This window comes from Coturnix japonica, chromosome W (genome assembly GCF_054131305.1).
Source record: "Coturnix japonica strain WE chromosome W, WE-NBRP24, whole genome shotgun sequence".
In the NCBI taxonomy this organism is placed as follows: domain Eukaryota; kingdom Metazoa; phylum Chordata; class Aves; order Galliformes; family Phasianidae; genus Coturnix; species Coturnix japonica.
In genome coordinates, this window is record NC_140701.1 from 5,837,976 (window position 1) to 5,863,336 (window position 25,361).

Sequence of the window (25,361 nt, forward strand, 5' to 3'; positions counted from 1 at the left end):
CCTCTGTAATGCTGACCTGAGCCTGCATGGTTGTGCTGCTGTCGGGGCACTCGTGCTGTGCTTGGGCTGGGCTGTCCTCGAAAGGCACTCGGTTCAGGCTGGTGCCTGAGGAGTCTGGCAGGCTCAGGTCAGCAGCTTCAACAGGTATGGGATGAACGAGAGCTTCAACGATGATGGCATTCTTCTCTTTATAACTGATGTTATACGGAAGGCTTTCATCTGAACTGCAGCATCCTGTGCTTAGTAACAGTTCTTCATTGATGGAATCACAGGATGCTGCATCGTAACATGCCTGGCGTCTTAAAGATATACAAGGGCTCGGGTCACCTAGGAAGGAGTAGACGCACAGCAGTTAGAGTCAAAGTTTCACAAGATGAATCATGAAACAGGTTCTTGACATTTGGCTATGCAGTGATGGTGGGCAGAAGCAAATAGGCTTCTAGCAACAGTGTCACTGTCTTTAAAGTGATCCTCGTGCAGGTCCAGCTCTTGTGTTGACAAGAGACTCATTTGGGAAAGACAGGGGTCAACTGAAGATGTCAGGCACAGGCTTGAATGCCAGAAGGATGTACAAGCCCACTGAAAGCATGAATTCTACCTGTGTTGCTGACAAGCAGTGATTTGAAAGCTGGATTTGCATGCTTACCTGCCAGGACCAAGACTTCAGCTTCAGAGGGCTCCCTGGCACTGCTCTGCAGTTGGTTCTCGGCCACAGGGGATGGTTTGCCCAGGCAGAAGCAGGAACGCCAACTGCAAGCTGCTGACTCTGCCCTCTTACTGGGAGAACTCATTCTGCAGAGAAAACAGAGCAAGCTGTCAGTCGTGGTGCAGGGTGAGGGAAGAGCTGCACCGAACCCTTGCCAATAGTTGCCTGTTCCTGGCAATGCCTGGTTTCTGCTGAAACACAGCTTAGAAAAGCGCTCTGTTTCAAACAGCAGAGGATGCTTCCATTCCTACAGCTCAGCCCTCAAGTCCTGTTGGCTAAATACCTCTCAACGATGTCAAGCAGGGACATGGATCCCGAGAATGTTGGAGGCTCAGGCTGCTTCGCTCTCCTGGGGCAGGCCTTCAACAGAGAACGAAGGCAGGAGATGAACTTGCCCCGTTTCTTTGGCTCTGCGCAACAAAACAAAAAAACAAGTTCATTTCAGCCCTGGCTCGGTTGGACGAGGCCGAGTGCAACACATTCAACAGAACACGTAACAACAGAAAGCATGTTCCCAACAAAGACACGCAAGAACGGATTTTCCCCATCCCTGGAGGTGCCCAAGGAGCTTAATGCAGTTCTCTTTCTAAGCTTGCTCAACTCGGGCATTAATGAACCCCCTGAAAGCCACGTTGAGACCCCATTTTACTAACCCGCATTGTCAAATGTAAAATACGCACCTGGCTTTGGCAACGAATGTAGGATGGACTCGGGCAGTTTTCCCCTGATGAGTTCCACGCACTCACCAGGGAAAAAACCAACCTGTAATAAGAACAAAAAGACAGGTGGGCATTAGCCCAAGCCCAGAGCCAAAGGGAAGGTCCTCTGACACCGACACAGGGCAACTGTTTGCATCCAGAAGCCATCCTGTGCAGGCAGAGCAGCTCCAACCGGAGATTCCCGACTCTACTGAAGCTGTGCTCTCTAGTCAAAAATGTGTGCCTACCTCAAAGCCACGCTTGCCTCTCCAAAAGGGGCTCATCTCCTTTGGTGGCATATCAACAATGCACACGATGTCTCCAACCTGCAAAAGATTGAAACATCAATCCCAGCTTCAGCACAGCTAAAACAAAAGCCTTCTTCTATGACACAAAATATGAGAGTATTCCCGAGGCGTTCACACTCTATACTAATTCTGTGCACAACAACAAGGAACGCCTGGAACTGCTTACCTCCAGAGAGAGCTCATCCAGCCCCTGGGCGACGTGGCTCCTAATAACATGGGCTGCCGCAATCGCTGGTACGTTTAAAGATGACATAGCACGCACCAGCTGCGGCTTCCGCATGTTATCAGCCTGCAAAACAGAGCACAGGCCGTGGTCAGGGCACTGAGGACAAACCAGGAGGATTTCAAGGTGAGGAGCACATCTGCAAAGAAAGCTGCAGCAAATGCGCTCCGTCCTTATCAGGAGCACTTCAGAAGGAGCTGCACGTCTCATCACAGTTATTTCCCTTTCTGGCGTGCATTGCCAGGCCATGCAAAGATGCATCTCTCTCTACCCAGACTAATCAGCAATGGCACTGGCACAGACAGGTGGCCAGGCCCTTTTTGGCCCATTCTTTCCTGCAGGAGAGTACACCTGCAGCTCCTTCTAATGGCTCAACACAGGGAAAACAGACCGGCCAGAGCTTCATACTGTACCTCCGTCGCCGCCAACTCAGGCTCACAGCTGATCCCACTGCACGCAGCACCCATCACAGCAAGTGTGAACAGCTGGAACAGAGCAGAAACACACTTCTGTTTTCTCTATTCACACAGCACAGTATGGACAGACTTCTTCAGAGCTACCCGCGCATACCCTGCGGCAAAACCATGCGGGGGGACAAAACATGGCACGTACCTGGCAGTGAGATCACCTCAAGCTATCTGCAGCAGTTCCTTGTCGCTTTGCTCGGATGAAATGAGAGCAAAAGCTGCACCGAGGCAGTGGGCGGAGCGTGAGGAGAGGAGAGAGAAAGAGCAGGTCAGTGAGCAGGGCTAAGACAGTCATGGAATAACACACACAGCACAACTGTCCCACCCACTTGCTGCAAGACATGCTGAGTCTCAGGCTACGTGATGCCTGTCCGCCCAGCAACTTTACAATGCTTCCACTACTGAGCAAAGACAATGGAAGAAGCACGGGACAGGTGCCAACTTTACTGATACCCCCTTTGGAACGTGTGTACCGGGGAAAATTATGTCTGATTGTCAAGAGTAAGCAATACGGTGCTGTGAGCTCAAACAGCCAGCAGTTCTCAACACCTCACTGCCCACCCATCCATCCCACGTCAGCTCAGCTTACCTACAAGCTGCTGCACACGACGGTGAGAAGAAAAAGCACTAAAGATACTAACTAAAGCCACTAACTAAAGGCACTAACTAACTAACGGCACTAACTAACTAAAGGCACTAACTAACTAACGGAACTAACTAACTAACGGCACTAACTAACAACAGTAACTAACAACGCTAACTAACAACACTAACTAACTAACAAAACTAACTAACAAAACTAACTAACTAACGGCACAAAAGGCACAAGACCAACAAGACAACCAACCACTCCGACCACTAGCTCACCCACAAAGGAACACAGAACGCACCGCTCCTCCCCTCATTCCAGCCGCTTATGACATCACCAACGGCCAACAGCCTGGTCCACCATGACCACCCACAAGGCGGGGAGCCAAGACCACGTGGTCACGTCTGATTCCAACACGGCACCACAACATTCCAGGACTCAGTGTGGGCTTGGAATTCTATCCTGGTGTGGCAGCGCAATGGGAGGTGTTAGGGCACAGCTGAAGAGCTGACAGACAACGGACTTTTCCAAAGGAGGGTGCCAGATTAACTCTCAGCATTCTCTTGCGGGGCTCTTAGGAATGCTTCAAACCCATTTTCACTGCCTAGCTCATTTCTAGAAAGTCCAGTTGAGAAATGCTCACTTTGTCTGGGGAACGCCTCTATGCATCATGAATGAAAAATAAAATAAAATGGGCACGCGACCCTATGAAACTTACCTCTCTGCTCTTGCTGTCAGCCAGACACCTCAGATGAGCATGACGTGTCCCTGCTCCTGAATGAAGATTCACCCAAGTCTGTGTTCCTCTCTGCTCCATCTCTGGGTCTAAAAGAAACACAGACAGAGATGATTACAAGATCCTTTGTGCAGACGAAAGACAAGGGTGCACATGAATTCTGTTTAGCAAGAAATACTACATTCCCAATGGTAGTACTTGAATCCTCCTTTGGGGCTGGAGCTCAACAGGTCAACACATCAGAAATAACACAAAGTGCATCTGGAAGACGTGTCTCAAAGCCCAGAAAATCCAGGGGAGGGGGCTGGACAGTGGACCACAAGTGTCCATTTCCATTGCAGCTCCCTGTAGAGAACAGCACCAATCAGCAGGTGTGAATCAATTCATTCACAAGCTGCACAATGACTCTGTTCTTTACATGATAAAGAAACACACAGAGATTCCTGACCAAAAAGTTGGGAGTTAATAACGACCAAAGAGGTTCCTGTTCCTACGCCTCATCCTCTCACCCCAACTCCTGGGTGATGCCCACAGGCTTCAAGTCAGCTCTCAAATCCATTGAACTCCAGTCACAGAACTCCATCAAAAAGGATGTCACACATGTGACACTTACATACATTTTGCATCAGAAACAGTGATGCCAGCAGGAGCAGAGAGGTGACTGTCCCCCTGTACTCAGCACTGGTGAGGCCACAACTCTAATTCTGTGTCCAGTTTGTGGCCCCTCACTGAGAAAAAGACACTGAGGCATTGGAACGTGTTCAAAGAAGGGCAACAAAGCTGGTGAGGGGTCTGGAGCACAATGGGGCCATATGAGGAGAGGCTGCAGGAGATGGGAATGTCCACCCTGGAGAAGAGGTGGCTCAGGGGAAACCTCATTGCTCTCTATAACTTCCTGAAGGGAGGTTGCAGTGAGCTGGGGGTCGGCCTCTTCTCTCGTGTCATTACTGATAGAACTAGAGGGAATGTTTTCAAGCTGCGGCAGGAGAGGTTCAGGCTGAACATTAGGAAATATTACTTCTCAGAAAGGGTGGCCAGGCACTGGAATGGACTGCCCAGGGAGGTGGTGGAGTCACCCACCCTGGGGGTGTTCAAGGAACGTCTGCAGAAATCCCTGCTGAAATCCTGACCTCTGCCACAGGTGGCTGAGTGACACAAAAGCTGTGTCCTTGGTTCCCGGCCTTACCTTCACATGCTGTTCATCTTGCTCTGCAGCTCCTGTTCTGAATAGTCTTCTTATATTCCCATGTGATGTACCCTGAAATACATCATTTAGTGAGTCTGAACAAAACATAAGACATTAATTGGAACTGTGAAGAAATGTTTTTTGCACTTTACTTGGAGGATGTTACATGCTATACCTTCTTTTCTCAATTGTAACACATGATTTTTTATAAAAAGAAACATAGCAAGTCAGCTCTTCAGTGTGCATATTGATGAAACTTGGTGAAATACAACTTTAGAAAAAGGTAATTTGAAAATTTAAATATTCTTATCAGAATCTCTGCTATTAGTTACCGTTCCAATGTTCTGATTTGATGATGATTCTCTCAGAGCTGTTTTGTCACTCGCCACCTCAAATGCACTTCAAGTGCTTTAGGAGCATCACTGGAATTTTGAATAAACTCGATATATTTTAGGAAAGCTGCTACAGATGCACGACTGCAGTACTTTGGAAAAATATAATCTTGATTGAACGCTGAACAGTGTTATTTAATTATAATCCAGGTAATTAAATTAATTAAACCAAGGGAATCACCTCCCAGTCAGTCAGCTCCCACCAGGGAAATCGCTTCCCTGCCAAGCAGATGCAACCAACACAAGCTGCTACATCACTCTAGGGCCCCACTGAGTCTTCCCAAGGGGTCTCCAAAGGCTTCCCTGTTGACTTCTGGGAACCTGGAAACACTCACATGGAAACCAGTGCCCCCTAATGTGCCCCAGAGGTTTCTCAGGGCCCTGCAATTAGCTCTACAGACATCCAGACATGCCCCAGAGCAAGTATGTGTGCTGTAGGGAGCCCAAGAGACATTCCAGAGTATGCTAGTACTCCTCAGTGTGCTCAAGGGTTCTTCACCTGTCTCTAAATATGCCATACTTGACTTTGTTTTCTCTTCTGGAGCTTAGTTCTGAGCTTTGATTTCTCATGCCATTTATCATTCAGTTTAGAGATTATTTTAACTAAAATATTTTAATCCACCATATTTTCTGAAAACTAAGAATTGATCCCGCTCAAGGAAACAGAAGAGAAAAACATCACCCACAGGCTGCAGATATTTACCTCGACTTCTCTACATGCCTTCCCCAGTGTGCTTTTCAACTCACCTTGCACAGTGACCCTGGCTTTTGTTTCAGAGTCCTCTGTCTCACAGGTGTACTCCCCGCTGTCCTTGGCGGTAGAGTCATGGATGATCAGAATGGCCTCAGTTCCCTCCTGCTGCAAGTCGTACTTCTGGCTTTTTCTGATTGCTTTGCCATCCTTGTACCACCTGATGTTCACATCTGGTTTCGACAGCTCACGGCTCAGGCTGATGTCCTGCCCTGCTGCTGCTGTCTTATCCTCCAGCTGTTTTGTTACCTCAGTAGGTTTTTCTGAAAGAAAACATGCTTTTTGAGTAACATACACTTAGGGTAGGATGCCTCTCTCAAAATACACGCATCTACATGCTGGAGATAAGTTAGAGAGGCACTTGCAACAGAGGCCATCCTACAGCCAGCAGTAATCTGCAAAGTACAGACAATAGAATTCCAGGCAGCATTTATTCTCTCTTAAATCTACCCCATTGAGGATGATGAACCATGTCTGAAAACTGCCTCTTCCTTCTCTCCACTGATCACACTGGGAGCCTCAGATAATGCTCTCAGATGCACATGTTCTAGATAGGAATTTGTTGTACAGCTAGATGATGTGAAGGCCATCCCTTCAGCTTATACTTAGAGGATATTGCTCCCACAGTTCCCTCAACAGATCATTCCTGATTTACTGTTAATGGAACAAGCTGTAGTGAGATGCCCATTTCCAACACTACCCCAGTGCTTTGGGTAGTTCTCACATTTGTGTCAAATGGTTCCTCCTTTTACTTATTTTTAAGAGAAATTCTCAGTGCTTCAAGGTTCAAGTAGAAGGTTGCTATTCACTTTAACCATATTATGAGTTAGCTCTCATGACAATCTTATCAGAAGACAGTTGAAGGAATCAGACCCCAGAATCTCTCCCATCTCATTACCTTTCACAGACAGAGAGGCTTTGGATGTTAGACCACGGGCAATAAAAACGACTTCCCCAGCGTCAGTAGGAGTCACACTTTTGATAAGGAGAGTCTCTTACCAACCCACGTTAGAAGCTTTAAATCGCCCACCACTTTCCACTCTGCTTCCATTCAGTGTCCACTTGAACTCATCAATGCTTTCATGGGACAGAATGCATTCAAAAGTGCAATCTTCTACCTCCTGGATTTCAGTGTTTTTCAGCCGTTTGCTAATGCCAATATTCAGCTCTGGAAGATAAGAGATAGGTTAGTATGAGGTTTAGATGGAGAAAAGGCATTCGTGACCAATGTGAGTAGCAGTACTGGTGTTTGAACTCAGGATTTGCAGATCATGGCTGCGTTCCTCACTGATGTATTCTCTAAGACATTCTCCTCTCAGAATTACCAGAAAGCTATAAAAAAAAGAGACGTGAATCTCTTGGCTTTGCTCTGGAAGAACTACAAGGAGAGCAGCTCAGTCCATGGAGCACAATGAAGATTCAATGAGCTACAGAGGGAAAAACCTAACAGAGAGGACAACTCTAGGATGCTGCGTGAGAAAAAGGGTTTTGCCTACGACAAGACATTAAATGTTTCTATTAGCTAATTTGTTACCATCCTACCCCTACTGGTGTTCAAACCATTTCTCCATTTTAGGGATGTTTAGAAAGGAAACATTTCCAGGACATTCTTGACGTGTTTTGTGATTTTCATGGCAAAAGGAGATACATTTACTTTAAAAGCAATGGGAATTTTCCAGACATCACTGCGCTAAATTGCAGAAATACAGTTCTATTGTAGAAACTATTAAGGCTCGTGGGGGAATAGGTGTAAGACATAGTGACCACACTGAATGTGCTTTTAGCACTCCTTCACTTTCCACAGTACTTACCCTGAACGCTGACATTTGACTTGGCAACATCAGTGCCAATATCACAGGTATAGAAACCTGCATCTGACTTCTCGAGGTCATGGAGAAGGAGACATAGGGTCTTCCCAGACTGTAGCAGCTCAAACTTGTTGCCAGAAGTGAGCACAACACCGTCCTTTTTCCACACTGGTTTGACCTTCTCTTTAGAGACTTCACATTCCAATTTAATCACACCCCACTCCTCGACAAAAGCATCATTCAAACACTTCATGAAGACAGCAGGCTTCTCTGCAATTAAACAGGCAAAACAGAACAACGTGATACAGAAGTTGAGACATTTCCAGTTGTGTTCAGATTTTTAAAGAGGTATCAATAAATCTTTACCATTACTGACGACACCAATATAGAACCTAAAGTGGTTTCATGTCTGTTGACTGAATACGCTTTATGGAATTCTCAAGTATTCAGTAGGAGAATACAGGGAACAGGAGGGACAGCCTGCATTGCCGTGGGTGGGACTGATATATGAAAAAATTGGGATGTAGCTCTTCTAAAGCTGGAGAGCAGGCATTGCCCTCACGTGGAGCACAGCTCATACAGCAGGCCACAGTATTAAGAGGATAAGCTGCTGAACACTTTTGATTTTCCTCTTTATTGACTCCTTTTATCTATCTTCTATTTCACACATCAGAGGTTTACACTGGGGAAAAAAGATCCACCAAACGCAAAAGAAAGGAGAAAGAGGAAATCCTTCAAACTCTGAGCGCGTAGAGTAAAAGAGCTTAATTACTGGGGAGAGCAGATTAGAATCACAGTATCCTTAGAATTGGAAGAGACCCTTAAAGGCCATCTAGCCCAGCTCCCCTGCAATAAACAGGGACATTCACAGCTAGATCGGGTTGCTCACAGCCTGGTCATTAGTCATTCCAGAGGCAAAACACACACTGAATGATCTCTCCCTGCAGTCATAAATCCTTGGAGACAACAGCATTGACACTGCATGGCACTGAAGCAGTAAAAAAATTTGCTCCTGTAACTCTCCTTGTGTTAAGTAAAATGATGATAAAAAGCAATTGAATGCTTTGGCAGGACACCAAAACCATCCTCCTTCGTTGATATCTGCTGCAATGGAACCTTCCACTGGAAGAAAGCCCCTGATAACTTGTCACCCCAGAGAGGTGAGCTTTAGAAGCAGGATTGCTGCACAATAGAATGAACTGGAGCTCCTTAGCATCTCTTACATCCAGGAGGGCTGTGATCAGACCCACCTCTCACCTTCAGGCGCGCGCTTTCTGACACCTTGTCTGACTTCACTGTCACTGGGCCAGCATCCTCAGGCTTAACCTGCTTCACTGTCAGTGTGCAGCAGTTGCCAACGTTCTTGATGTCATTGTAATTGTTGGTGTAAAGGAGGTTGCCATTCAGAAACCATTCCACATCCTCGTCATCATGGGACAGCTCGCAGGAGAAGACAGCAGAGCTCTCTTCTTCAATTTCCACATCCTGCAGGTGCTTCCTTACTTCTACATCGTGGGCTGTAGGGAAACAAGGTGAACTGTTACCACTGTTACTATAAAGCATACTGGGATGTGGTAGAATGGCTGGACTAGATAATCTTTGTGTAATCTTCTCAGTGAAGTTTATACATTTGCAAAGTTAGCAGGAGAGAACGGCAGAAATCAACCTCAAGAAGAGAAATCTGAGGTGAAATAGGACATGGAAGAGGCCACCCTCCCTGCTCATACCTTCAGCTGTCAGCGTGGCCTCAGTCTCTGCAATTCCTGCCTTGCACTTGTACACACCAGCATCATTGGGCTTCAGCTTCAGTATCTGGAGCTCTGCTGAATGCTTATCCCTCTTGATCTTGTACTTCTCAGAGGGCTCGATGGGTGTGTGGCCCTTGAACCATTTCACAACCTTTGGAGAAGGCCTGAAGTCACAGGACAGGATGACAGAATGACATTCCAAAGCTGTCTTGTCCTCCAACTTCCTGGTGATTTGTATATGGTAATCTGAAAAGCAGGGGTGGAAGAGAAGAAAGGATGAGGACAATTGGAAGAAGAGGAAAGTCTCTTGCATCTATTCCATTCCAATTAATTTCATGTTCACAATGGTTCTTTGAACAACTCTAAAGATAAAACAAATGATTGTCTATAGGGAAGGCCATTGATTACATTTCTATAAAGTAATACTGTATAGTATCTACCAAATGCAAGCTCCAGCTCTTGCTCTGTGCTTATTAAATTGCTCCCAGTTGAGGCTTTTATTCAAATAAGAGTGACTTGAAAATATAATAAGTACTTTAGGATGTGAATGGAGACTCTTACACTGGGGACAACAGGAGATAAGAAGCCTGCAAATTTCTTTCAGATAAAATCAATGACAAACTGCATCAAATTTAGGTGCTACCAAACTTAAACTTGTCTAGTTCAGAAATACAATTAATTTCACCTGATTTAACTTCTTTGGTATAGCCAAGGACAAAACCTCAGCTCTGTAGATCTGAATAGTAAGCACATCACAACTATTCATACAGATCTTTTACTGAGATGCAGCTGTCTCATTTAGTGTCCAATGACTTTGAACTGGAAATGGAGCAGAACCTCCAGACACGCAGACAATATTTCAAAGACCCCAGTGAAGGAAGACTGTACATTAATTAATTCTCCATCTTCATGATGTAAACCAAGCCAGGATATGTTACCTCTGACGAGCAGATTGGCTGTGGATTTGGATTTGCCAATTGAGAACTGAATGGTGCCTGTCATATCAGTGGTGGTTTTCAGTATGGTCAGCCGGTGGATGGTGCCTTCTTGCTGCATAATCAAGTTTCTGCCAGCCTGTAAGACTTCCCCACGTAGATACTACTTGGGAGGTTTCACAGAAGGAATGGATATCTCGCATTCAAATTTGGCTTCTTCAGGCTCAGTCACATCCTCATCACACAGCTCCTTTACTAGATTAATGGATTGCTCTTTAAGAAGGATGGAAGGAGAGAAAGCAGAGATTTAGAAGGAATGTAAAAAACCCTTACATTATCACCCTACTTACTCACGTCAGCATTACTGCACATGAACACTACACCTATCACCTCAAAATGCCTTAAAACATCATTAAAAAATACTAGAAAGAAAGGAATGTTGTTAAGAAGTCAGACAATATGACTGACAACCTGAAGAGAGCCCAGATCTTCTGATTCCCAGTCCAACATCCAAATCAAAACATGACCTTCCCACCCCGATATCAAATTCCTCGCATTACGAAGCTGGGGACTGAACTCTTGAGTAGTGTGCTAACTCAAATGACTCCCTATTCTTTATCACACTTAACATCATATATATACCCTAACATTGTATATAGTAAAAAAAACAAACAAACTCTGTGCTCTTTTCAAACAGCATGAGAAAGTGAAGAAAAAGACAAGCTATGTTTTTTATCCCTCAACGTTCAAACATAAATCTGAAGTCTAGCGGTAGAAAATCAACCTCCTAAGAAAATAATCTGTTTTACTTAGCAAAAGTAAATCCCAAAAGACAAGCTGGATATTTTGAGGGCAGAAAGGTAGGTAGGTAGGAGTATTTATTTCTGTGAAAGGTCCTGGTGGTGTTTAACTTCCTTGACATTCAAGCAAAGGATGTTAGCTGGTTTATAACATAAGATAATTTAAGCAAAATGATCATCAGAAGCATAATTACCTTTAACTTTAAGATGGGCACGAGATTCTGCCTTTTCTGCTACAGATTTGATTTCTGCTGCATCCTTGACTTGGACGCGTGTGTAAGTCAGCGAGTAGGTCTTTCCTGAAGCAGAGAACCACAGAGTCACTAAGGCTGGAAAAGACCACTAAGGTCATCTAGTCCAACCGCCAACTCATCCCTACCAAACTGTGCTCTTGAGAGCAAACCCACAACTACACTTGGCTTCCTTGAGCAAAGAGCTCTGAGGCACATGGCCAGGCTGAGCATCATCCAACTGGTTTCACAGCATCACTGCCTGTTCTCTCATGTCAATGAAACCACCCATTCCCTCACATCCACATCCCACCAAAGCTGCTTAGTGCTCCCAAAGCGAATGCTCACCAGTTGTTTCCAACTTGAAGGTCATCTTCTGGCCAGCAGCCTCGCAGATGTATTCTCCAGCATCTTTCTTCTCCAGCTGCTCCACAACCAGACGCCGTGTTTTGCCCACAGATTCCATTCTGAACTTTCTGGAGGAGGCAAGCAGTCTTCCATCCTTGTACCATTTTACTTCGGTTGGATCCTGTGCTACTTCACAGCTCAGGGAGGCACTTGCTGCCAGGGCAGCACTCACCTCTTTCTGCACCTTCTCCTGGTTTATAAACACAGGTTTTGGCTCTGAGGGAAGAAAAGAAAAAGTATTGACTGGGGGACTGAAATGAGACCATCTTGCAGGTTTGTATGTACAGGTTGGAACAGGTTTAGGTTACCACTTGTGCCCAAACTAATAGCCTTCACTAGAGAATATCAGCTCTTCTGTTAAAACTAAGTGTCAAATCTAGGCAAGAAAGAACCGAGGAACTGAAGGAACGAAGAGGGTCCTTGAACACCAGTCCCATGGTTGCAAGTCACTATGCAAACATATTGAACCCAAAAGAACATCTGTCCTGCAGGCAACCAAAACCTGAGTTCCTTTTACTTAAGACCCACTGTGAAACATCAAAACACATAAACGTGTGATAGTCAAATCACTGGCTGCCTTTTCATGACCCAGAACAGTACTCCTGGCTTCCTGAACAGACTCCTCATGGCCTCTACCATTGCCACAACTGTGACTGTCAAAGGCACAAAGGAAATATGCTCACCAACGCAGTCCTTTCTTCTTTGTGTGTGATTTGCAGCTATCTATTTTGCTTTGAGCTCTGGGAATAGTCAGCTCTACCAGGTCTCTTACTGTGAGGAGCAGACTCACCTATCCAGATGCAGCCTCCAACATAAAGGCATAGTAAAAAGTCAGTGTACTACTAGGAGAAGTTCCTGCTTCTCCTGCCATGAAAGGCTGCACGTACAACATGCACTCCAGCCTCACTGCACATACTTATCTTAGTCAAATGTTTCTGTGAACAGGAATTACAGTTTGGGATCTCAGGCACAGGAGAGATTTGAATAATATCTTGAATATTGCTTCCACTGTACATATATCAGTAATTATTATTCTACAGACAGACTGAAACAGGTCTTTGTGCCATACTAAAACCAAATACTTTCTACAAACCCAGGCAATCAAGTCTAGGGAAAAAACCTCAGCACAGACTACTGCAACTGGATCACTGTATAATAGAAACTAGATTTTACTTTACTGTTCTCTGCTGTATTTCAGACAACACCTGTCTTACCTGTGACATGAATCTTGAAGGTGAGTTTCTGGCCAGCAGCCTCGCAGCTGTACTCCCCTGCATCTTTCTTCTCCACCTGGCTCAGCACCAGCCGACGCTGTTTGCCCTCTGACTCCACCCTGAACTTCTTGCACCAGGTGATCAGTTTCCCCTCCTTGTACCACTTCACCTCCGTCTTCTCCTGGGCCACCTCGCAGCTCAGCGTGGCATTTTCTGTTGGTGCAGCCTTCACCTCCTTCTGCACCTTCTGCTTGTTGATAAAGGCATCCTCTGCTTCTGGAACTGGAAAACATTGGGTAAAATAGACATTAGATATGAACAGCTTGTGACTGGAAGATATTTAAAGTTGCTTCTGTGTCGTATTGGGCCATTTCCTGGAGCAACACTGCTTCACAGTGTTTATCACACATTATAAAGCATCCTCAGCACAGTCCATATGGTCATCCCATCCCTCTGGGTAGTCTTTACTATCAGCTGGGACTCTTTATTTTCAGATTTCTTCGAATGAAGACAATGACAGATCTATATATATAGATATATATATACCACACCTACACCCCCACAAACTGTTACAACTCCATATTCCTCCCCATATTTGCCCCCGACAGCCCCCAGTAGCCCCATATCACCCTCAGGCCCCCACAACCCTCTATCTCTCCATACACCACCCCTTAAAGCCCCATACCTGCCCATATCCTCCAATAGCTCCCCACAACCCCTACACACCCTCAGAGCCCCCTAGAGCCCCTAGTCCTCCTATGGCCCACCACAGCCCCATATCCCCCCTACAGTCCCCCTCAGCTCCTTTTACAGCCCCTGCACAGCTCTATAGAACAGTCTGATAGAACTACCTCTAGTAGAAGCAATCTCCACACAGAGATCCTTTCCCAGTGGCACTCAGCCCTTCAGTGGGGTCTAAGAGAGCTGCAGCCAGACTCAAACACAACTGCTCACACAGCTCAGCTGCCTTCACCTGTGCTCCTGACGCTGACACATTGCAGCCCCACATCCCCCTCTGCCCCCCCACAGCCCCACACCCCCCTGTCCTCCCCGCACTCCCCATCAGCCCATCCCACCTCAGTGCTGCCTCTGTCTCTTCTCTCCTCTCCCCGTCCCAGCGCCGGCCTCCCACGGCCTCCCATTGGGCAGCGGCAGCTCCGCCGGCTCCGATTGGCTGAGCTGCAGTGCGCGGGAGTGGCCATTGTGGGGGGGGGCAGAGGGGGATGTGGGGACTGCTTCCCAGTTGAGACTACCTCAGCTTTCTGGTCAAGGCATCGACATTGGTGAGTTTTCCTTTGCTAATAACTTTTGACTAAAAAATAACAAAATAAATAAATAAATAAATGCCACAACACAAAGCAGAACACACACACAAAAACCCACAAAAACAAGGAACTTGGATTTAATGGATGCTGAAGATTCAACACCTGTGCATTTGTCATGTGAGTTACTTATTTCTTTTGCCCTTAGTTTGGACACAAATGGCATTATTTTCTTCACAGTAACAGAAATGGGAAAAGGAACTGAACTTCTGAAGTTCAAACTTCTGGGTTGTTTTTTTTCTTTTTTTTTTTTTTGCCTCTTGGAGACACCTGTATTTGGTGGTGGAATGGAATTCCCCCATCCCATTTTAGTGCAGATTTTGTTGTGCTCGATGTGGAATAAACCCTACCCAGCCTGTTCCGCACCGTTCCCTCTGTTTGCAGTACGTAGCCTTTCAGGAGTGTTTATTTGTCATTTCTTGTTCTATGTGACCCTCTGTTTGGCTGACTTTCTTTTTAATTCCGTGCTTTAATCAAGCATGTTGTGAGCTTGTTAGTGCACCAATTATTCTGGAGGGCCAGACTCAATAAAATGTCAGGCTGAGAAGTTGTTTGGCTGTGTTATGTGGGACAAGACCAAATTCATATAGAATCCAGCCCCAGAGAAAAGCAAATGTAGCCAGCAGGACTTGAGGGCTGAGCTGTAGGAATGGAAGCGTCCTCTGCTGTTTGAAACAGAGCGCTTTTCTAAGCTGTGTTTCAGCAGAAACCAGGTAGTGCTGGGAACAGGCAACTATTGGCAAGGGCTCAGTGCAGCTCTTCCCTCACCCTGCACCACGACTGACAGCATGCTCTGTTTTCTCTCTCCAGACCAAGTTCTCCCAGTAAGAGGGCAGAGTCAGCAGCTGGCAGTTGGCGTTCCTGCTTCTGCCTGGGCAAACCATCCCCTGTGGCCGAGAACCAACTGCAGAGCAGTGCCAGGGAGCCCTCTGAAGCTGAAGTCTTGGTCCTGGCAGGTAAGGGTGCAAATCCAGCTTTCAAAACACTGCTTGTCAGCAACACAGGTAGAATTCATGCTTTCAGTGGGCTTGTACCTCTTTCTGTATTCCTGCGTTCGAGCCATGCCTGACATCTTTGGTTGACACTTGTCTTTCCCAAATGAGTCTCGCAAGCTGCTTGAAACCTGCTTGACAGGCAGCACCAAGCCTTTGCCTCCTTGGATAGTGAAAGTTTACACTAACTGCTGTGTATCTACTCTTTCCAGGTGAATCCATCCCTTGCCAGTGCAGGAACACCCCGGCAAGTAGCGATGATGCACGGTGTGCTTCCATCAATGGAGTGCAGTTAGGATGCATGAGTCACTGCAGTTCCAAGGACAGCCTTTCACGTGACAGCAATGATGGAGAGGAGGAGGTCTGACCTATTCAGTTTTGAGCCTCTCCATGCAGGAAAACCTTGCGGTTCTGGAATGTCTTCACCTACGAAGGTAGTGAGGGATTTGGAGCACAGGCCTTACAAGGAGCAGCTGACGGTGTTGGGATTGTTCAGCCTGTAGAAGAGGAGGCTCAGGGGAGACCTTATAACTCTCTATAACTTCCTGAAGGTAGGTTGTAGTGAGCTGGGGGTTGGCCTCTTCTCTCGAGTAATCAGTGATAGAACTAGAGGGAATGGTTTTAAGCTGCGCCAGGGAAGATTCAGGCTGGACATTAGGAAATACTACTTCTCAGAAAGGGTAGTCAGGCACTGGAATGAACTGCCCAGAGAGGTGGTGGAGTCAACGACCATGGGAGTGTTCAAGAAACATTTGGATGTGATGTAAGGAATATGATTTATCCGGGAAGTATTGGCAATGGTTGGACCAGATGATCTTCTAGGTCTTTTCCAACCTTGATAATTCTGTGATTCTGAGCTGAGAAGCTTTTCTTGATCAAGTCCTGCTTCCAAGTTTAACCACCTATGGGGAAGTAGATGTCACTTTTCTAGCGTCCTTCAATTCCGTGTCTGCATTTTCCTAAAAGTAAAAGAATTTGGAGGTAACCAGCTGCAGTGAAGTGAGCGATTTCAGTGCCTGTTTCTGATGGTGGCAATGAGTTCAGAGGTCATACTTAATTGACGATTCCTGTTTCCATTCTGACAAAGGCTGTAGTTGCAGCTGACTTCCTGAGGCTGCCATACGTGGTGGTGATGCAGCCTTGGGCTTCTTGGGGATTTGCATGACTCCCACCTTTCCTTTCTGTGTCTTGCAGGTCAGCTGGTGCTGGAAGCGGCCGGTATCTGAGTAGGAATGAAGGTGAGTGCAGGAGCAGCTGCTGAGGGGAGGAAGGAAGTCCATGCTAATGAGCTCTGAAGCATCTGCAGGTACGGTACCAAAGGAGGCAGCAGTGATGCAGGGGGCTCCCCAGCAGGAAGCTGGCTGATCCAAATGCTTGCTGAGAGTTTGGAAGCCCAAGCCCTTATGGTCTCTGTAAGGGTGGCTAATAAAAAGATGTTAACCAAGATGGTGGTAAATAGTCAAAGGTTGTTAGCAAAGGAAAACTCACCAATGTCGATGTTTTGACCAGAAAGCTGAGGCAGTCTCAACTGGGGAGCAATCTCCAAGAGATGCTGCCTCAGTGGTGGTCAGCCTTTAAATGAGGTCTCAGAGGAGGTGGAGTCGAGGTCCACCCTTTCTGTGAGCACAGCTCCATTACTCTCACCTGTGCTCCCGCAGCTGACCCAACACTTGCCTCAGCTGATTAATCAGAGGTTCAAGGTGTGATTTCCCATACAATCTCTAAGCTGAAGGCAGCATCTCCTTGATCTGATGGTGGTGTGCCTGAGTGAGGGAGTGATCCAAGCTGGATGCAGAAGAGTCATCTTAATTTCTCTGCTATTTTACTTCAGATGACACCTATTGGGTGTTGGTTTCTTAAAATTTGGATCTAGGAGGTGGCCTCTCCCTTTGCTTCTGGTGAAAGCACAGAAGTGCAGCAGGAGTAGAAGACAAAGAGGTTTTCTTCGTGACAGGAACACCAATTATTTGATTCAAATGTGTAACTGTGATGAAGATAGTGAAGAACAGATCTGCCTCAAAGACATGCTTGATCACATAAGGAATGAGCATGTGATCCAAGACAGCCAGCGTGGCTTTAGCAGGGGAAGGCCATGCCTAACCAATCTGGTGGCCTATGATGGAGTGATGGCATTTGTGGACAAAAGGAAGGTAACAGATGTCATTGACCTGGACTTGAGCAAGATCTTTGACATGGCCCTCCACCACATCCTGATCTCTAAACTGGAGGGATGTGGATTTGACAGGTGGACCACCTGGTGGATAAGGGATTGGTTGAAAGGCCACAGACAGAGGGTGGTGATTCGTGGTTCTGTGTCCAGGTGGAGGCCGATAACAAGTGGTGTCATCCAGGAATCTGTCTTGGGACCAGTGCTTTTTTACATGGTTATCAGTGATACCAATGATGCGATCGCGTGCACCCTCTGCTGTTTGCTGAGTGTTACGGCTGACGCAGTGGAAGGAAGGGATGCCATTCAGAGGGAGCTCAACCGAGAGGTTGGCCTAGGTGAATCTAATGAGGTTCAACACAGCAAAGTGCAAGGTTTTGCACTTGGGCTGGAGGAATCCCAGGCATTTCTACAGCCTGGGAGGAGCAGTCCTTAAGAGAAGCCCCGCAGAGAAGGACCTGGGGGTCCTGGTGGATGAAAAACAGAACGTGAGCCATCAGCGTGCTCTTGCAGCTCAGAGAGCAAATAGTCCCCTGGGCTCCATCAGAAGAGGGGATGGCCAGCAGGGACAGGGAGGTGATTGATCTTCATGATCCTTGAGGTCCCTTCCAACCCGGGCCATTCTATGATTCTGTGATTACACTCGCTGTCAGAAATAACGGCAGCTGTACAGAAGCTGGATATATTTTGGGACAGTTCTTGTAACCAGCTGATTTTAAGACCTTGCACGAGTCAAGAGTCTTAATTGCATGTCAGAAGAATGCTGGGAAAGTGGTTATTCCTCATTCTTTTTCATTTGCTGATTCTTTCATTCGGGTTCCTTTTCCAAAGGAGATTCTGGTGATGGAAGCAGTTGAAGAAAGAACCAAAGCAGCTCTTGCCAAGAGTGCTTGAAGTCCCTGTGGAGAGAAGCAAAGAACTTGGGCTTCCTCTTGGATGCTCCCCACCATGTCTCAGGAAGGAGACAACTGCTGTTCCACTTTCTGCTTTGTGTGTGGAAAGGTACGTCTGGGTTTCTTCTGCTTGTTTTTTCTTTCTTTTTCAGGCTTTGAAGGAGAAGGGGTGGAGCAAAGGGAGACCCACTGGTCATTTGTTACCTCAAGAACAGGATGGATTCTGCATTGACTGTGAAAAACCTGGGCTAGTAGCATGGGCATGTTTCAGGCTGGACTCTTCTTTTGCTGCTTGGTTTCCTTTTGGCTACAGGGAGACAGCTGTCTAAAGGTGTGTTTTCAGACCCACTCTCCAAAACCATGTTTCATTGTTGCAGGTGGTTCAGTGTGCTCTTGCAGGGTAGATGCTGTAGTTTGCTGTAGAATCTGAATGGTTTCTGTTCCTAGGGGAGGACTGGGAGGAGGTAGTGAGAAGAGAATTCAATGCCTGAGGTGTATCTTAGTGAGAAATGTTGGCATGAGATGATGAAAGTCTTGAGCTGTCAAAGGCCAGTGAGGCTCAGACTCCTTAACCTGCTGGAGCAGGGTGGAAGCAAGGAATGGACACTGCCGTCACACAAGCTGCACTTGGTTCTGGTCTGCCAGGTCTGTGCTGGCCTGGATTTCTTCTGAGAAGTTTGTTGGAGCTGCTTGGAGTAGTGAAGGGTGGGGAAGAAGTGCTTCTCCAGAGCTATGAGACGTGCAGCTCCTTCTGAAGTGCTCCTGAGAAGGACGGAGCGCATTTGCTGCAGCTTTCTCTGCAGATGTGCTCCTCACCTTGAAATCCTCCTGGTTTGTCCTCAGCTCCTGACCACGGCCTGTGCTCTGTTTTGCAGGCTGATAACATGCAGAAGCCGCAGCTGGTGCGTGCTTTGTCATCTTTAAACGTACCATCGATTGCGGCAGCCCATGTTATTAAGAGCCACGTTGCCCAGGGGCCAGATGAGCTCTCTCTGGTGGTAAGCAGTTCCAGGTGTTCCTTGTTGTTGTGCATATAAGAGGGCAGTCCTTTCTGCTTTGTTTTCCTACCAGATTTGCTGAATCTGGGATTGATGTTTCAATCTCTTGCAGGTCGGAGATCTGGTGAGCATTGTTGATATGAGGACATATCAACAGGCTGAGCCCCTGGGGGAGAGGCAAGCGTGGCTTTGAGGTAGGCACACGTTTTTGACTAGAGAGCACAACTTCAGTAGAGTTGGGAATCTCAGGTTGGAGCTGCTCTGCCTGCACAGGATGGCTGCTGGATGCAAACAGTTGCCCTGTGTCACTGTCAGTGGACCTTCCCTTTGGCTCTGGGCTCGGGCTAGTGCTCACCTGTCTTTTTGTTCTAATTACAGGTTGGGCTTTTCCCTGGTGAGTGCATGCAACTCATCAGCGGAAAAGTTCCCGATTCCCTCCTCAATTCCTTGCCAAAGCCAGGTGCGTAATTTACATTTGACAACGCGAGTTAGTCAAATAGGGTCAGAACGCTACTTTCAGTGGGTTTGTTTATGCCCAAGTTCAGCAAGCTTAGAAAGAGAACTACAGTAATCTCCTTGGGCACCTCCAGGGATGGGGAAAATCCGTTCTTGCGTGTCCTTGTTGGGAATGTTCTTCCCGTTGTTACATGCTCTGTCGAATGCGTTGCGCTCAGCTTCGTCCAACCGAGCCAGGCCTGAAATGAACTGGTTTCTTTGTTTTGTTGCACAGAGCCAAAGAAATGGGGCAAGCTCATCAACCGCCTTCATTCCCTGGTGAAGGCCAGCCCCGGGAGAGCGAAGCAGCCTGAGCCTCCGACATTCTCCGGATCCATGTCCTTGCTTGACATCGTTGAGAGGTATTTAGCCTTCAGGACTTGAGGGCTGAGCTGTAGGAATGGAAGCATCCTCTGCTGTTTGAAACAGAGGGCGTTTCTTGCTGTGTTTCAGCAGAAAGCAGGCAGTGCCCGGAACAGGCAACTTTTGGCCAGGGCTCGGTGCAGCTCTTCCCTCACCCTGCACCACGTCTGACAGCATGCTCTGTTTTCTCTGCAGACTGAGTTCTCCCAGTAAGAGGGCAGAGTCAGCAGCTGGCAGTTGGTGTTCCTGCTTCTGCCTGGGCAAACCATCCCCTGTGGCCAAACGCCAACTGCAGAGCAGTGCCAGGGAGCCCTCTGAAGCAGAAGTCTTGGTCCTGGCAGGTAAGGGTGCAAATCCAGCTTTCAAAACACTGCTTGTCAGCAACACAGGTAGAATTCATGCTTTCAGTGGGCTTGTACCTCCTTCTGGCGTTCAAGTCCGTGCCTGACATCTTCAGTTGACCCCTGTCTTTCCCAAATGAGTCTCTTGTCAACACAAGAGCTGGACCTGCACGAGGATCACTTTCAAGACAGTGACACTGTTGCTAGAAGCCTATTTGCTTCTGCCCACCACCACTACATAGCCAAATGGCAAGAATCTCCATGGTTCATCTTGCGAACGTTCGACACTAACCGCTGTACATCTACTCCTTCCTAGGTGACCCGAGCCCTTGTATATCCCCAAGACGCAGGGCATGTTACGATGACGCATCTTCCATCAATGAAGAGTTGTTACTAAGCACAGGATGCTGCAGTTCAGATGAAAGCCTTCCGTATAACATCAGCTATCAAGAGAAGAATGTCATCATCGTTGAAGCGCTCATTCATCCCATCCCTACTGAAGCTGCTGACCTGAGCCTGCCAGACACCTCAGGCACCAGCCTGGACTCAATGTCTCTGCAGTGCAGCCCAGCCCAAGCACAGCCCGAGTGCCCCGACAGCAGCACCACCATGCAGGCTCAGGTCAGCATCACCGAGGAGAAGCTGAGCATCTCGCAGGGGGGCACAGAATCAGGACACGAGTCCCAGGCTCTGGGCAACAGCATGGTCTCTGAGCAGCTCTCATGATTACAAGAGAGGATGAGTCCCATCTTTCCTCCAGACCTCACACCCCCTCCTTTCTCCTATTGAATAAAGGCACGCTCGTGCTCAATCAACGCCTTGACTGAATTCCGAGTTATCATTCGCAGAGATTGGGATGAGTGCAAGAAACATCAAGGCAGCTCAGCTTACAACACTCTGGCTGTGGGGTTTGCGCGGCCGAGCTCTGGGTGTGTTCCCATTTTGCCTGACTTTGGGATGCCTGCAGCGAGAGCTCTGCTGCCGTTGTGTATGGCAGCAAATAGTCTCTAGCATCCTGGATGCTGCTCATGAAAACCTCAAGCTTCCCGGCTGTAGCTCTGTGATGCTTTTCAGGGCCTTTTGATGCTCTTCGGTGCCGTAGCTGCTCCCTAACACCTCTGTCCTCCCGCCGTGTCCATTCCTGGCTCCCACCTGTGAGCTGTCCCTGCAGATCATCTCCAGCCCTGCCATCATCGTGCTGTGGCAGGAGGAGCTCGCCCTGACCAACATCAGGCAGTGTTGCCTGCCTCTCACACTCTCTAGACCAAGTGTAACTACGCTGTCGTGGAGACAAATGCTTTCTGTCACATCCTCCATCCCCGCAGACATTTACTGGTAGGTGGCTCTTGCAGAAGAAGATTCAAGCAGCAGAACCTTTTGCTCAGCTACAGCACACGAATGCTACAAAAGCAGGAACAACCCACAAGATCTGGGTCTGTTTGTCCTGCACAGGCATGCACTAACTGCGTTTGATAGTACCCCCCATCCTTGATTTCCTTCCCTGCTTCTTGTCTGATGGTGCTGCTGAGCCAGGAACAAGCTGCCCAGTGTGGCAGAGCATGGTGCAGAGCTGTGCTGGGACCTCCTCCCCTTCCTCTGCTGCAGATCAGTGCCCCACACGTGCCATCGAGATGCTCTGGCACGGGATGTGCCTCCAACCCAAAGCTCCTTCCCACCTCCCAGGGAAAAACAAAGCAACCCAAGCATCTCCAGCAAAGCTGCCCAGCAGACAGCAGGGAATGCAAACAGCTTCTGACTGCTCCCCTGCACTCCTGTCCTAAGTAAGAGACCCTACGAGGACTGGCTGGGAAATCAGTGCATGACACACGTGAGTGTGCACAGCATTGTGCAAAGCAGTGGGGTTCCACGAGTTTGTGTGTGTGTGTATATCTGCTGTTATGAAAGCATGGAAGACTGCCTTACTGAGTCCCAGATAATTACTTATCCTCAAATGATTTTTCCTGGCCAAATTTAGAGCCTCTCACAGGTAATCGAGACCAACAGGCTGTTGTTGCACAATCAACAGGCACAATCGAGATGATCAGCTGAGGAAAATAAAGCATCATGCCAAGGGTACTAGATAAGTGAGCAGCTTGAGATCTGCACATTTATGTGATACTCATGGTGTTAGACAATATTTGCCTAGAGAGGTCACATTGAATGAAAGCAAAATATAAGATGAATGAAAATATGCACAGGAGAAGAAATCTCTGAGGCTTCTGAAGTGTTATGACCAGAAGACATAAACTCTGTTAAAGCAAACATTTCTCTCTATTTTTTGTGTTATTCCAGGCAGGCCTTGATTACCGCCTGAACACATGTTGAGGAAGCCCAGCTTATGGAGCACCAGAGCTAATCCAGGGCAAAGCGTCTATTGGCTCAGAGGGATGTAGAGCGGTGTTTGTTTTCCCCTCTTTCCCTTCCCTCTCCACAGAGCATTTAAAGGCAGTGGAGCTCAGGTAGGCTCTCTTGGTTTCCCTTCTGAATTCTGCTAGGTTGCATTGCTTGGTAGCTCTCAGAAGCTGTCAGTGGCCACAGACTAGAAAAGTGCAATTGGTCTCAGTTCACACAGCTGGCTGGTTTGTCGCTGGCTAATCCTGAACTGCCTCAAGTGACTGCTTTGGGGCTCTACAAAACAGCAACTTCAGAGATCTCTTTCTATTACTAAGTTTTTGAAAGAGCAATTTGCTCTGTTAATTATCCATCATTTTTGTGCAGTCTGTTTTGTCAGACTTGTCTTTAGCTTCCAAGTTGTATGTGAAGAGTTGTTTGCACTGTAATGCACAATGTACTAAAAACTGAGAGATGTAAATGTGAAGAGTTTTTCCAGCTTTGATTTCATGTCTGGAATTTTGGAACCCACTACTTGCAGTTGTTAATCTGTCCAAACTGGTCTGGTTTGGAATGCCCTCATCCTTCTTGAATCGCTGTTAAAGGCGGAGCAATTCCTACAAGTGCCATGGCCCCACTGTTGTTCTAATTCTTGTTTCTTTGTTTTCCACACACTGCTTTTCAAGCCTCCTTTTTCTTTACAGTCAAAGTGAGAACTACACTGTGAGGTGTCTGAACCTTGTTGTGCCTCTACATAAATAGAACAGCAGCAAAGCCTGACAGGTGACTGTGCTGACAGCTCTCATATCCAGTAACATGTAACTGTGCTAAATCCCTTGTGACGGCTTTGATTTCATTTTTGCCAGTGAAATCCTTGTAAAAGGAACTGCAGCAGTGTGATGAGCTAAGGTGAAGGTGCTGGTTTTAGTAGTGCTCTAAGCTGAGTGGAAGAACAATTGAATTAGGGTTATATGCTTTCTCTGGGACGATAAGGTTTTTTTTTCTTGAGATAAAGAGCCAGCTTTTCATGGGCTATATGTGGGCTTTGGCAAGGGCAGACAATCCAGTCTGTCAGGAAGCCATTTGAGGTGCTTCAGGTTTGTAAGCTTGTCTTTTAGTTTTTCAGGCAGATATTTGGAGCATGGGTGTAGTGCTGTATGCTCTGCTGTGTGGGTTTTTCCTTTGGATGATGACAATATGATGGCACTCTACAGGAGGATACTAGTGGGTATCAGTTGTGCTAGAATACACTGAGAAGGGAAATAGCTGAGCTTGACAAGAGGCCTTGCTTTTCAGATGGCAGAACATGCTGAGCTGTGGGTAGAAAGGCCTGTCTGCTGAATATTGTCCCTGTTTTTGCTGCTTTGTCTACCAGTATTTTGTGGATTTGGTTCTACACTTGGTTGGCCTATGTGGCGCTGTAGCCTAATTCTATACCATGATAGCATACAGAATTTAAGGAGAAGTATTTTCCTGCCAATGGGCTGGATTTTTTTGTATCTGGTTCTTCAACTGGCTGCTCCCTATACTATCTGTAGTAAAAATATAGACACATCATTTGATTTCCCTGAAATGAATGTTCCTAAATGCCAGCTCTTCTCATGTCTACAAAGATCAAAGTTCTGCATTTGCTATTAGAATTTCCTCTTCCAGAATCAGGAGGTAATGTAGGACCCCACAGATTGCCTTCAGAATCCAACAGTTAGTTCTGTTTCCTTTCGGAGTGCATAACAACCTGAGCACATGAATTGAATGACGTGGCTTGTTAGTCTGGTACAAACTCTGCTGTACACTGAAACTTGGTCCATTTGTAAGCAGGACTTTGTCCATCTCTGCAGGACAGCAGAAAACCCTTTGTGCTAATCATGATGCCAAGAAGCAGAATGCAGCAAATGGCAGATGATCCAACTGCTTCAGGTGTTCATTTCCTTAAAACTGAGAATAGTTTTGGACTGAGAGTTTGTAAGCAGAACGGAGCTCTTAAAGCTGTCAGAGATTATTCCTGCACTCTTCAATTCTATCTGCCTAACATACACAGGATCTCAGAACTGCATTGCTTGAATTGGTGGAAATTGTTGAAGTGAACTGGGATGAGCAAGTTTTAGAACTTAGTCAGAGTGCTATAAAAAATGGATAATCTCATGAGTATTAAGGTACAGGATTGCTATTTCTGCACTGAATTTGTTTTTATTTTACATGGCTGTGATCTGAAAGTTGCTTGAAACGCAGGCACCTCGGCACTGTTGTGTAACTGAATTTC